This window comes from Seriola dumerili, unplaced genomic scaffold (assembly GCF_002260705.1).
Source record: "Seriola dumerili isolate Sdu_G_001 unplaced genomic scaffold, Sdu_1.0 BDQW01000017.1, whole genome shotgun sequence".
Lineage (NCBI taxonomy): Eukaryota > Metazoa > Chordata > Actinopteri > Carangiformes > Carangidae > Seriola > Seriola dumerili.
The window spans coordinates 14826099-14838263 of record NW_019174272.1 but is presented as its reverse complement, the minus strand read 5'-3'; the positions used below and the strand labels follow the sequence as shown (position 1 = coordinate 14838263).

At 42.8% G+C, this 12165-nt stretch overlaps 1 long non-coding RNA gene across 1 annotated transcript; it reads right to left on the bottom strand.

The window, feature by feature from the left end:
- Positions 1 to 304: 304 nt before the first annotated feature.
- Positions 305 to 1416, bottom strand: LOC111231896. Its single transcript, XR_002665524.1, has 3 exons — positions 1376 to 1416; positions 530 to 589; positions 305 to 395 (listed from the first exon to the last, which is right to left on the bottom strand). It is a non-coding gene; the product is annotated as an uncharacterized LOC111231896 (long non-coding RNA).
- Between the last annotated feature and the right edge of the window lie 10749 nt (positions 1417 to 12165).

The window sequence follows — 12165 nt, the reverse complement described above, 5'->3', positions numbered from 1 at the left end:
CACCGCAAAGAGGTGGAGAGCTAGTGGGGCGTGTAACTGTGTTTAGGCCCGCCTCTTGGGGGTTTATGGCCAGAGGAGCAGTAAAGATGTCATGGCCAACAACCAGGAGGGCTTCTTGTGTAAGAGGATCTAGCGTTTTATGTTCAGATGCCATTATATGAAATGCAAACAGCTCTGATTCCAGCTCCATGTCTGAGTTCTTCGCAGTGGCCCAACCCAACTGCCAGAAATCACAGCTACACCTTTAACCTTGATGTGTCCCACAGTCTGCTCTGGCCCTACTTCGAAGGTGGAGGTGACTCTGACGCCCTCCCAGCACCGGGCCTTCAACCAGCCAGTCCCGTGTTTCCTTTGTTTAACCTCTGACCTGAGAAAACAAGACATGTCCCAGAGTTCTGAGGAGAGCGAGGGGAAGAGGAAGTGTCTGGTTACAAATTAAATATATGCGTGTCAGCAGGCCTGCTAGCAGCACCGCTACTGAAATGACATGTGGTACCAAGGCTCCCACCATAAAGTTTTAAGGCCTCACTTCCATCTGTGCTTTTCAAAGGGGATCTGGATGATGGCTGGACCCAAGGCAGGATGGAGCCTATTTGTCAGGAACAGAAAGGAAAGGAAAGGAAAGGCAGTTTGCAGAGAAGACAGACTAAAAAAACATCACATGGATGGTTTAGAGAATGCTTTGGACAGTTTTGGAAATAAATTATGAGGAACAAAAATCTGCCCTAAATTACTTTAAAAAGTAAATTAAAAAAACATGATGAAGATGGTTTGGTGTAGGAGTTGCATATAGGCAGTCTATGAATTTCACCAAATCACACTTTTTTTGTGTTAAAAACTATCATTTTTTGCCATAATCTCCTGCCTGTGTGTGCTTAGTCTTGTATGTGACTGACGGTTTCCAGCTTGATGACATAGGCATGCCCGCACACTCTGGTCAAAGCTTTTTCCAGTATAGCCAGAGGTCAGTCACTGTAGAGAGTAGAGAGTTATAATTTTAATGGGGTCAAACTTCTGTGGCTTGTTTGGTGTGGTATCTGATTCTTCCTGCTGAGTTTTGAGTTCGCTAATTTAAGTTTTTAATGAAGTTGAGCATCTGTGATAAAAAGCTAATGTTAACATGCTAAGTTAGGGCGTTATGTTATGTGAAGCATAAGTTAAGCTATTTGAGCTGTCATATTTCTTTTGAATATGTGTTATTGTATTTTGTATTGCACTTTATAGGCTAAAGCTAGGGAAAAGCTCCTGTTTAAAAACGCAGTGACTTGTTTTGTTTTTTTGAAATTTAATTTATTTATTTCAAATTGTGTCAAGGCCGGGTAGATGGAATCAGGAGCAGGGAAGGAGGCAGAGGTCAGGTAACAAGAGTGTTTACTGTGTAGGATGGTATGGCAGGGAGGCTGGTGCTGGCAGATGGGCAGGCTGGCGGAGAATGAGCTCTGGCTGGAGATGCAGGCTGGAGTCAGGGCGGAGGGTGTAGCTGGAGTGCAGAAAAGAGAACAGGTTAGGTTTTGCAGGGCTAGGATTACAAGCTAGAGTACTGACAAAGATATGATGAGAGCTGGTGACGTCACTAACAGGTAGCAGTGTCTATAATCCAGCGCTGACTGACTGTGGCCCAAGATCTTATGTAGTGTGGGTTGATGACCAGATGAGCAGCAGCTGAGAGGCCCCGACTCCAGCACAGCAGTCTCCCATCTGTAATCAGACTTGACAAATTGTTTATTTTATTGTATTAATAAGAGTAAAAAAAAGCCTTTTCCAATATGGCTGGAGGAGAGTCCAGCTTGGCAGGCGCCAACTGTACACAAAGGTTACAATTTTGTTTTTACCAGAGTACAACAACTTGTGAGTAAAGACCCAGAGACCTAGTGCCGCTTCTTGTCCCATTATTCCACAACCTAGAACACAACACAGAACTAAAAGTCACATGAAGACATTGGTGCCATGACCAGTGGGATTCTTCAAGCATCAATGCCATCTCGGTCACCGTAGGGAGCTCGTCATCATCACCTTCACCCCGAGTTGGTTATTTCAGTCAGGTGGGACATTTTTTATAGTGTTTTTTGTGTAGTGTGTAATTTTTTTTCTCATTCTTGTGTATTTGTATCAGTATTTTCCATTATGAAACCAGCAACTTTTTCAGAAGGGAATGGGATTTCCGAGGGAGAGGTTTACTCTGACGTGAATTTTGGGAGAGGGTGGTTTCTCAAAGATGGGGCTCAGACACCAAATGTGGGTGGGTTGAGGACCCCCAGGTTTTTTTCCACTCGTGTCCAGGTTCTGCCATGTAAAATACAAATCCCACAGACAGCACCTCATGCTGAGTTGAGTAACCTAATCTCAGAGTTGGCTAGTCAGATTGGTCAGTCTATTGCAGCCCAGCTACAGGGTGACAAAAGAGGAAGTGAGTCTGTGTCAGCAGAGTTCCTTAAATCAGAGCAAAAGTAGAAGAACTTCCTGAGTTAAACCTTTCTGGTGTTAAGCTTGTAATGCAATAAGATGTTATGGAGCCACCAGTCTTTAGAGGTGACAGCAGTGATAAGAGTTCTGTCTGTGAGTGGGTTGGGATGGTTGAGGTTCATCTTGTAAAAAGAAAAACACCAACACATCAGAAGTCACAGGCAATATTAGCTAGGCTAATGGGGAGGGCTAAGGATGTATTGAAGGTCAGGGCGTGAAGTGTCTATGATGTTTATCAAGTATTGCTCAGATCCCATCTTCTCCAAAAGGTTCAGCTTTAAAGCAGCGGAAGAGTGGACAACCAGTGAGGTTCAGGAATGCATTGATAGCTTCCAGCGTGAACTTAGGACACACATTCAGGCTAGCCCTTCAGCCCAACAGGGACATGCAGTCAACCACACCCAGTCTACCATGTTTCAAGAAGTGGATATGTCACAGCCAGTGCAGGTCAGTCCCACTTCCCAGCTCCATTCTTCCCCAGGGCTTGTTTCACTGGCTTCATCGGCAGTGACAGTCAATGCAGGACCAGCCTTGGCCCTCGCTCCTCAACTTTCACCCACTGCCACCTTATTTATCCCAGCTCCGGTCACTGCTCTCATCCCACATCTCCCCAAGGTGCCAACAGCCCCCCACCCAGTGCCAGTGCCAACCACTTAGCTCACACAGCCGCCAGTATCTCTCCTGGCTGCTCTGCCCAGTCTCGAGCCTGTTCACTGTCAACCTGTCCCAGCCCCCACCCCAGCCATTCATGTGAATGGCATGCATGCTCTGATCAGTCTCTTGGACTGCATGATGGCATGGCACCATAGAACATCCAGTTTGTAGCCCCTGCCCCATCACATCAGTTTTCTCCAGGCCCTCTTCATAGGAGAAACTGTCGGGTCTGTGGTGAAACCGGCCACTCATCACTCATGCACTGCAAGAGAATTTGTGTCTCTCATGCTTGCTCCTTGTCACTGGAAGAGAGACTGCAACAAACATGCGCAGGGACAGCTGGGCCAGCTTGATGTCAGCCGCAGTCGGCCTTTGGAAAACTAGAAAACCCACGCTTGGTGAGGGGCAGTGTGGGAGGATGACAAGAACCCCTCATTGGAGATGAGCCGGATCTCAAACTTCTCTACTTTAACACCTGTTCAGCCATGCCAGAAGGCTACAAAGTTGTGGTTCAAGGATCAGCTGAAGTGCCAGCTTTCAGTGAGCTACACCCAGGTTGCGGTGAATGAAAAGGTCGAACTGAAGGGCATGATAGATTCAGGATCCATGGCTTGCACCCTGAATGAGGAGGCTGAATGTTTTACTCAGAGAAGCTGGAGCTCTTGTGGGAGAACCTCGGTTGGCAGAATGTATTATACTAGTCGGCAAGATCGGCACTGTGAAGCTACCCCGTGCTGTTACCTTGCTCCCTCAGCATGAACACCTGATGTAGGGCAGGCTGCCAAGCAATATGCCAGTGTCTCCAGGCGGTACAATTATCGTGGAGCCTTGCACTTCTAAGTCCAAGCCGAGAAATGTCCCTGTGAGAGGTGTGTACATGCCAAGACTCCAGAGCCTGCAGCAAGAACCCCTTTGGACAGCATAAAGAGCTCTGCTCCCATGGGGCTCATCTGCATCGACTTCTGGTAAGCAGAACGTATTCACTCAGATCAGGGTTCAAAGTTTGACAGTGAAATGGTGTCTGAGCTGCTGCAGCTGTCTAGCATTGCCAAGTCCCATACCACCGCCTATCACCCTATGGGCAATGGTGTCCAAGAGCTGTTCAACCGCACCCTTGGTAATATGTTGCAAACCATCCCTCTCAGAGCCAAGCAAGAATGGCCGCAAGAGATCCAGGCGCTGACCTTTGCCTACAATGGGACTGTCCATGAGACTACTGGCTATGCCCCATTCTACCTGATATTCGGCCGTGTTCTGAGGCTTCCAATGGACATTGTGTTCTCGCCTGTCCTGCATGATCCCATTGTGACAGACTTCAGTAGTTACTCCAAAATCCTTCTGTCTTACCTGTCCGAGGCTGCCAGAATCGCTCAGCAGCACACAGACAAAGAGCAAGAACACCAGAGCTATCAGTACAATAAGAGAGTAAAAGGTGTCTCTTTGCATGTTGGAGATCAAGTGCTGCTTGCAACAAAGGAGAGGGGGCAAGAAAAAACTGGACAACAAGTGGGAACCCACAGTGTATACTGTTTGTGAAATGAAACCCAAAACTCATATCTACAAGATCAGTGATGCCACAGGCTAGTGTGAGGTTGTGCACAGGAACCTACTGTTGGATGGGAGTTTCCTCCCTGTCCGAGATGCACTTTGGAGTCAGCCTTTGGACACCTTACCAGACACTGGTGACTCCAGCGTCAGTGAAGAGTCGGATGGACTCAGCAGTTTGGAGAAGGATTCCTCTTGAGCGCGGATATCTGAGTGGGTCCTGTTCAAGTCAAATCATATGGTTCATGGAGACAGTGCAGAAGAGGAGCTTGTTTCAAAGCTCAAAGATGAAACCTACACTCACTGTGGATGGGGTGGACGAAATACATGTTGCCCCTGACTTTCTTGGATCACGAGCTGCCGCGGTTCCCACTCCAGACAGCTCTCTCGAAAAAAGACACAATCTGGCACAGCCCCCTCTCCTGTCCTGTCTCCTCCAATGAGCCTCAGTCTTCCGCAGTCCCCACTCCTGTCAACTCTGATGAGACCCAACCTGCCACTGCCCCTGCCCCACCTGAGCCAGGCCCTGCCCACAGTCAGACCTTCACAGTCATGCCCCTAACCAAGTTCCACCTAGGGGTAGGGTTGTCACTATAGCGGGTAGGGTTGTAAGTCAGTCAAGAGGCTCATAGAGACCATGGTCCAGAGACCCATTACATGGGGACTGTTACCGCTGCAAAACGCTCTGTCTGTGGCGTAGAAAACTTTCAAGTCATGCATTTTTATATGTTTTTGGTTGGGGCACTATGTAAGACATGAATGCCAAGGGACCAGTTTATAGAGAGGTGTAGGCTGCACCTTTATGTTTGTGCAGTGAAGGAGGCCTGATCAACCATCCCAGTTCCTTTTATTCTGTTTTACAGATAGTTCTTTTAACTGAACTATAAGATTAGATCTTTGTGTTTACTCGCCTGGGGTACTACAGTTCATCAAATGTGCTTGGTGTTGAAGTGCTACTCATGTGTACAGTAATTTTGGTGAAATTCAGGAGGTGTCAATGTAGCAGTTGCATATAAACGGCCTATGAATTTCACCAAATCACCCTTTTTTTAAAAAAAAAATCCTTTATTTTTCGTCATAATCTCCTGCCTGTGTGTGCTTAATCTTGCGTGTGAGTGATGGTGTCCAGTGTGTCCGGGCATGCCTACATCATCACGCTGGACACGGTGTCCAGCGTGATGACGTGGGTACGTCCACATGTCAAAGCCTTTTCCAGTATAGCCGGAGGTGAGTCCATGTAGAACCGTGAGGAGAGTTATAATTCATGATTTTAATAGGGCCAAACTGCTGTGGCTCGTTTGGTGTGGTATCCGACTCTTCCTGTGAGAGTCCTGCTGAGTTTTGAATTCACTAATTTAAGTTTTAATTTTATATAAGTTTAGCATCTGTGATAAAAAGCTAACCCTAACATGCTAAGTTAGACTCCGTGCTATCATCAAGATGTACAGTTGTCTCTGGTTAATGCTGTTCATTCTGAGAGCCAAGATTGGTGGGGGCCCACTTTACACATAGCTCACCTCTGCCATTTTGTTTGTACCACAGATATGGAGATAGTTTTGTGCTGAGATTAATGTTTTGTGAAGTGTTATCTAATGAATCTATATATGTTTACATACTGTAGCATGAGTTAAGCAATTTTAGCTGTCAAGTGTTAAAAAGAGATGCCTGTTAATGATTTAAGAGCATCAGTATTACGTTTAAACTGAATTTCTAATATTTTATATGAAAAAGCTCTAAATGTGGGTTTTCTGGTAACTGAATGTAATTTACTTGCTTGATTATTTAAGAGATATATTTTTTTAGTCATATTTCTTTAGAATATGTGTGTATTGCACTTTGTAGGCTAAAGCTAGGGAATAGCTCCTGTTTAAAAGAGCAGTACCTTGTTTTTTGTAATTTAATTTATTTATGTCATATATGTTTATTTTATTGTATTGTTGTTATTTTATTGTATGACTGAGTTATTAAGAGCAGCAAAAATGATGAAAAAAGCCTTTTCCAGTATGGTTGGAGGAGAGCCTAACTTGGCAGGCGCCCACTGTACACACAGTTTACCTCTGCCATTTTGTTTGTACCACAGTGCAACAACTTGTGAGTAAAGACCCATAGACCCAGTGCCACTTCCTGGCCCATTATTCCACAACCCAGAACACAACGCAGACGTAAAAGTGACACAGGTTACATTGGGATCAAAATCCCTTTTTCCTGCAAGAATGTCCCTGTAACCGGGATATTCCCATAATCTGAATTCTGAAGAATGGTATGTTTGTGTTTGATTCTTTCTTTCTGTTCTTGAATTGCTGAAAAACATTTGAATTTAAAGATAGAAGTTATAACTAAACCTTAGAAATGTTGTTCTTTCCCACTGTATTTAACATGTTGGTTAGACAGAAAAGTCATCCTCAATCCTGTCTCCTAGAAATTAAACAGCCACAGCAAATACTCTCTGAAGGAAATGTAATTGCAACCAGATTAAAATGTTCTATGAACATAATGAGGATACATTGTTAATTTATGTATTTGAGTCACAAAAATGTTGATACTGAACATATCAGTAAATATATTTGTTTTTCACCAAAGCTGCAGTTTCACAAAGATTAGATTTTCCTTAAAGTCTAAATTAAGATTTCCTTAAAATAAAAACCAACTAGAATCACCTCTTTGTGGTTGTCTGCTTCCTTCACTCTAGTGTCGGATTACATCCTGTTTACCAAGTCATATAAAATATGAACCATTTGTGTGAAATTTTCATAATTGATGTGTGAAGTCGTGAGTTACGGCTAAAAATTTCTGAGGTCACACTGACCTTGACCTTTAACCACCAAAATCGAATTAGTTCATCCTTGAGTCCAAGTGAATGTTTTTACTAAATTTGAAGAAATTCCCTCAAGGTGTTACGGATATATTGCGTTCACAAGGCCAAAACAGTATTTTGTGAGGACACTGTGACCTTGACCTTTGACCGCCAGAGTCCAATCAGTTCATCCTTGAGTTCTACTGAACATTTGTGCTAAATTTGAAGAAGTTCTATCAAGTTGTTACTGAGATATCATGTCCACAAGAATGAGTCGGATAGATGTGCCCTCTGACTCTGACCTCTAACCATGAACAACATGACCATGATCATGGTGATAAATCAAAAAGTCAGTTTATGATTTGTCCGATGGATCACTCCACTTTCGTGCTGCTGTGCTCTTCCAGCTCTATTAATGGTTGCTCTACAGTTTATTAATGGTTGCTCTACAGTTTCATTCCACAGATCTTTCTGGTCAGGTGTAGTCATGTCCACAGGTGAATGGTGTCACTCACTCTGACCATCTGTTGAACAATGTTGAACAAGTTCCTATCAAAACAACACGAGACTGAGAGAGCAGCACACCTACCAAAAGTGATAACATCTCCATGGAAACAGTAGGATTTTACTGCTGTAAAATCTCTTTCACTGTTGTAAATGTCTTCTTGACAAAGGAAACCTTTTAACAGAGTCTGTGCAACACCCTTAAGTAACTCTCAACTAAGGAGACTCATACTTAAGTAGAAAACTTGTGTTCTGTGCAACTGGCCACCTTGCAGCACAATATCCACTTGTAGTATCTACAGCATGACCTTTACCCTAACCACTTCCTGTCACCTCGGCAACAAATACAGATTCATTCATTAAAGAAACATAAGCTGAACATCAACCAGCTAGTTATGATGTTTAGTTGTGTAGAAATTTTAAGACTAAAACTTCAGGAAATTATCATGCATTATAATAACTTACAAGTTCACATAAGAATATGTGGACTGTGGCTACATTAAATATAAGTAAGGAATTTACAATTAATCCATAATAGTGTATATTTAATCACACTATCACTAAAACAAAAAAACCCTGAAGATGCACCTGTTTCCTCATCAGCCTTCCAGCGTACAAAAAAATTCCTAAAAAACAGTCGTAGAACAGGTTGAACTCATTGGCTTTGTCCACATCACCTGGTGTTGCCTGGCTGTTCTTCTATTTATAGCCAGTGATGGTCCTCATCCCTTCCACACCTCTCTGGTGTTGTTGTGCTTCAGCTTCCTCTCTACTTTCCTTTTGTAGTCCTCCTTGATAAGCTATTACTCTTGACTTCTAACCAATCAGATGGTGCTGTGGGTGGAACATTGCTTCAGACCACAGAGTGGAAACTATAGCTCAGAGACAGGCAGCTCCATCAGAGCCAAAGTAGCGCATTTTAAAATTAATTAATTAAATTATTTATTATTATCATTAATTTATCGGTGGAACAGTGGAACAAGGACTTACACATTATATTACATTCCTGCAGGTGTGAAAAGGTACGGTGCATGGATGGCTTGAAGAAGGTCTCTTAAGGAGAAGGTCTCCTGTTGGTCTGTTCAACAGACAGACACATACAGAAGACAGGTTCAGGGTCCTGGTAGATATTAACAACCTGTAAACAAATTAAAGAGCTAACCAACTGCTAATACAGCCAAATATTCCTGTCATGGTGTTATAGAGAAGAAATGAAAACATGGATTCTGCTCTGACAGACAGTCTTCAGCTCCTGTGTAATCCCAGGGCTTCAGGCCAATCAAGGTGTTGACAGCTAGACAACACAGCCTGCACCGTGCTCCAAAGAATGTGATAAATGATACAGATGTAATTTCTGCACACATCCGCCTCTTGTAACTCAATCTTTCACATTTTATTTTAATGCACGTTTTCCTCACTTTCATGTGATATTTTAGCATCTAAACAAGCAGCACGTTTATTACAATTTAGACTTAATGAGGATGTATTTTATTCTTAAATGTATTTTATTCTTAAACACTATTCTCGTAGTGTTTTGTGTGTTGCTGTCACATTTCTCAAAAATCTCTTTGTCCCAAATCTACTGGAAATGCTTCATATCACACCAGAATCTGCTGAACACTTCTCGACTGGTTTGGGCCTCTGTGTGTGCATGTGTTGCTTGTGTTGATTGATACAAGTCAGGTGTGGACCGTCCAGGCTGTAATGTGTTTGTGTGATGCAGGGTGGGGGTGGGGGGGTGGACCCTGAGGGAAACGAGGTCATTCCTTTGTTGATATAGCAGACTCAGTCTCCCCTCTGGGACATGCAGCTGGTGGAGAAGTGATACACACCAGCTTGGATTGCTCAGCACTCAACTCTTAAGGGCACCACAAGAATCACACAACAGCTCAGTTTCATTTCAGCAGTTGTTGCTATCGCTGCTACATTTAGCAGAAAAGCTGTGTCAAGAACTCCAAACTCACACAGTATGTGACAGTATGTGACATCTGTTGGATGTCACATACTGTCCATCATCAAATTTATTTAAGACAATTTTTCAGAATCAAAAGTAATACAATACAGATAGCAAAATGAAACTTCTAGCCCACCATGTACCTGGGTCCTCGGCCCGTGTCTGGGCCACTTCCACATGAGGGCAGATTCTGGTTGTTTTCCTCCAATATTGTCTGACAGCCGGGAGATCTTCTGTAGCTGCACCAGAATTGGTCCAGATGTGAAAGTAGCATCTGAAAATCATGTGTATATGAGCCAGAGTTGGGCCGTGAAAGAAAACAAGCATGTGGCCCAAGTATGGGTCAGATTTATTTTGCTATCAGGAAGTGCTTGTAAGTAATTCAACATGACTTTAATGACACAGATTCACCTAATAGAGGCTTAAAACAGATGTAGCCTACAGCTGAGTGATTAATGCTGCGCTTGTGTCATACGGGATGGAAGGTGGAGACAGGAAAGGCTACTTGTGTGATGAAAATACTGTGCATTGACAAAATGGAGTTTGGGTTTAATTACATTGAACAATGGTCTTGTTCGTGTTTAATAAAAGAGTAACACTTTATAATAACATTAATTCATAAGTCATTTATAAGGCCTTAGTTAATGATGAAGTAATCATTCCCAAAACACTGATATACATTTGTAGATGATTAGTAAGTGCTGTGTTAACATATAACAACTGTGTAAGTCATCTGTAAACTTTTAGTAAATCATGAAACAATCATTAACAAATCATTAGTAAATGATTAATAAGTAGTTAGTTGATATATTATGAATCACTCGTAAGTTGTTCAGAGATTTGATATTTCACTAGTCTGTTGTAAGTCTATAGTAATGGGATCTTAGTCCTACCTGCAGTGGCCCAGGTTTCAGTCTGACCCCTGGCCTGCATGTCATCCCCTCTCTTTCTCCCTGACTCCCCCCCCACAAAAAAAAATAATAAATAAACATCAGAGATTCACCAACAGTCTTCAGCGGACCATTGTCTCGGAATAGCTGGAAACTTCTTTCCTTTGTTTCTTTAATAACTTATGAACCAGACGTTCAGCAGGTTTTTACCAGCAGCTGAATGATCCACAGAAGTGTTCTCCTCTCCATAACAAACACACCAGGAGATTAAACACCCAGAAAGCAGTTAACCTTTAAAAATAACAGATTCATCGACGCTCTTCAGTGACACAGGACAGGACGTCTCCAGCAGCTGGGAGCTGAGCTGTCTAACATTTCCTCAGCTTGTTTCTCTGATAACTTCAGATCCAGACGTCCGACGACTAAAATCCTTCATCTGGTTCAAATATAGAGCTGAAAACCACCAAGGTGTCAAAAGTGTATGTGGCTTAAAACTAGGTAAAAGTCAATGTTGAGCTTATGTCAGACAAACACACTGACATCAATGACATCATAGAGAATATGATGTCATTGATGACAGGCGACCAATGAAATGTTCCCATGATTAAAATCATAGATTTCTCTGGTTTGAGAATTGATGGAAACGTGTGATAATGTAAGAACTCAACTCAACAACACATAGAACATAGGTCATCTGTCATCCATGATCAGACAAACTGAGAGGTTTCACTTTAGCAGACAAGACCTGTTTGAGCTAATGGAGGAGCTCTCACCTCAACCACAGCATACATTGCTCAGACTGTAGCTACAGCCTCTTTCAGCTTGTTTGAGGGTAGAAGTTAGAGTAAAGTGTGTTACTTGGCAACAATTATTGCTTCATGTGTATTCGCACATCATAAGACCAGGCGGAGCTATGACCACGGTCAGTCAGTTTTGGTTAACTCGGCGTAAGAGTAAGACCTACTTTTTTCCTGCTCAGCTGGTGACTCAACTCCTGGAGTTGCAGATTTTGGTACTTCAGTGTTGGCTTCATTTTTCAGCCCTGGGCGTTGATGCTTGGTTCACACTTGGTGAACATTATACAGTGCATCCGGAAGGTATTCACACCCCTTCACTTTCCCCACATTTTTTTTATGTTACAGCTTTATTCCAAAATGGATTAAATTCCTTTTTTTCTCATCAATCTACACACAATACCCCATAATGACAAAGTGAAAAAGGTTTTTTAGAAATACTTGCAAATTTATTAAAAATAAAAAACCGAAATATCGCAAGTACATAAGTACTTTGCTATGACACTCAAAAGTGAGCTTAGGTGCATCCTGTTTCCACTGATCATCCTTGAGATGTTTCTACAACTT